At 40.2% G+C, this 2,632-nt stretch overlaps 1 non-coding gene across 1 annotated transcript; it reads left to right on the top strand.

The window, feature by feature from the left end:
• The first annotated feature begins 1,592 nt into the window (after window positions 1–1,592).
• Window positions 1,593–1,700, top strand: LOC148580814 (small nucleolar RNA R71). Its single transcript, XR_015896640.1, has one exon. It is a non-coding gene; the product is annotated as a small nucleolar RNA R71 (small nucleolar RNA).
• Window positions 1,701–2,632: the final 932 nt, after the last annotated feature.

Raw genomic sequence — 2,632 nt, 5'->3', positions numbered from 1 at the left:
TAAAGTCAAGGTCCAAAGCAAAAGAAGAGTGTGCTTAAGAACCCTGGACACCTCTAATTGGGGACTTTAGCAAAGCTGAGTCACAATCTGAAAAGGTTCACCCAATTATGTGTCTGTGGCATTTATGTATCCGGTGGTAATACTGGAAAACAAAGTGCTTAGGGCCACGGCCAAGACTCATAAAGAAGCTGTGTTCAAGAATCATCATACTGAACTAGGAGAGTCAATAACACTATTTGAAATCTGAAGTTCCTATAGATGCCAATCATTCTAAACTTCAATGGATAAAGTGAGATGCCAAAACTATTCAAGAGGCAAAAAGCTATAAGTCCCACTCATATGATTGAAGCTCTGTTTCATTGATAGTTTGAAGCAACAATTTAAGTTTGGTGTTGTGATGAGCGGATAATTTATACGCTTTTTGACATTGTTTTTAGTATGTTTTTAGTTGGATCTAGTTACTTTTAGGGATGTTTTCATTAGTTTTTATGTTAAATTCACATTTCTGGACTTTACTATGAGATTGTGTGTTTTTCTGTGATTTCAGGTATTTTCTGGCTGAAATTGAGGGACTTGAGCAGAAATCAGATTCAGAGGTTGAAGAAGGACTGATGATGCTGTTGGATTCTGACCTCCCTGCACTCAAAGTGGATTTTCTGGAGCTACAGAACTCGAAATGGCGCGCTTCCAATTGCGTTGGAAAGTAGACATCCAGGGCTTTCCAGAAATATATAATAGTCTATACTTTGGCCAAGAATAGACAACGTAAACTGGCGTTCAACGCCACCTTTCTGCCCAAATCTGGCGTCCAGCGCCAGAAAAGGAACCAAAACCAGAGTTGAACGCCCAAACTGGCACAAAAGCTGGCGTTCAACTCCACAAATGGCCTCTGCACATGCAACACTTAAGCTCAGCCCAAACACACACCAAGTGGGCCCTGGAAGTGGATTTATGCATCAATTACTTACTTATATAAACCCTAGTGACTAGTTTATTATAAATAGGACCTTTTACTATTGTATTAGGGCATCTTTGGTCTCAATTTTAATTCATTGTTCATATTAGGAGACTATTGATCATGTTTTAGGGGGCTGGCCATCTCGGCCATGCCTGGACCTTTCACTTATGTATTTTCAACGGTAGAGTTTCTACACTCCATAGATTAAGGTGTGGAGCTCTACTGTTCCTCAAAGATTAATGCAAAGTACTACTGTTCTAGAAGAATTGTTCACATAGTTAGATTGCTCCCATTCACATTCAACTTCTGATGCATCTCCTTCTTATTGAGGGGCTTGGGCTTGAATGGCTGAGACTTGATTCTTCTCCACCTTCTTGGTCAGGGCTGTTAGTTGCACAGTGATCATTTTATTTTGGGCTAATAAGGCATCCATGGAATTTAGCTCCATTACTCCTCTCTTTTGAGTTCTATCTGAAGCATAGAAATACTCATTCTCAGCCACAGTCTCTATAACATCTATGGCTTCTTCAATGGTTTTCTTCTTGTTGAGTGAGCCACCTGAAGAATGATCTACTGCTTGCTTTGACTCATATGATAGCCCTTCATAGAAGATGTGTAGTTGCACCCATTCATTGAACATATCCGGTGGGCATTTCCTTGTCAAATCTTTGAACCTCTCTCAGGCCTCATAAAGTGTTTCACCATCTTGCTGTCTGAAAGTTTGCACCTCAGCTCTTAGTCTGTTGACTCTCTGTCGAGGGTAGAATCTTACTAGAAACTTGTTCACAACATCATCCCATGTGGTTAAGCTCTCCTTGGGAAATGCTTCCAACCACTTTGCTGCCTTATCTCTGAGTGAAAAAGGGAACAAAAGTAGCTTGTAGGTGTCAGGGTGTACACCATTGGACTTTACAGTATCACAAATCCTCGAGAATGTAGTAAGATGTTGGTTTGGGTCCTCTTGGGCTCCCCCTCCATATGAATAATTATTCTGGACGAGTGTGATGAGTTGAGGTTTCAACTCAAAGTTGTTAGCATGGATTGTTGGCTTCAGAATGCTGCTGCCACAGTTTCCTAGATTTGGGTTGATGTAGGAGCCTAAGACTCTACTCTCTTGCCCTTATTATTGCCAGCATCCTCTCCAACATTGTTATGCACCTTTTCCTCCATAGTGGTTCTCAGATCTTCCTCCACTACTTCCTCTTCAACTATGCCTTTGCCTCTTGCTTCCCTCCTTAATCTAAGGAAGGTCCTCTCAGGTTCACTATCAAAGGAGGATGAAGTTTCTCCCCTTCTACCTGTCATGCATTTAACAAACAGCAAGCAGAGGCAAGTGAAGGAATCACTGTTGTTAAGATTAGTGGTTAGCTTGGTTGATGCAATTAATCAAATAGTTAGAAGAATGGAAATATGAACAATGAATAACTAAAATGATCACAGTAAAAATAAAACAGAATAGAAAAGAAGAAAGTAAAAAAAAAATAACAAGGTAATCAAAATGCTTAATCTAGCTCCCCAATCAATTTAGTCATTGTCAAATTCAAACCAATTCCCCGCAACGGCGCCATAAAACTTGATGACTGGAATTCACTCCCCATATAAAAATGATGAATCCGTTCTTTTGGCAAGCGCACCAAAATTATCGACAAGTAATAACCCATAGTGGAGTGGATT

This window comes from Arachis ipaensis, chromosome B10 (genome assembly GCF_059453495.1).
Source record: "Arachis ipaensis isolate K30076 ecotype BB chromosome B10, ASM5945349v1, whole genome shotgun sequence".
NCBI classification, from domain to species: Eukaryota; Viridiplantae; Streptophyta; class Magnoliopsida; order Fabales; family Fabaceae; genus Arachis; species Arachis ipaensis.
Note: the sequence above shows the minus strand (reverse complement) of the source record. Positions and strands in the feature narration are given on the sequence as shown.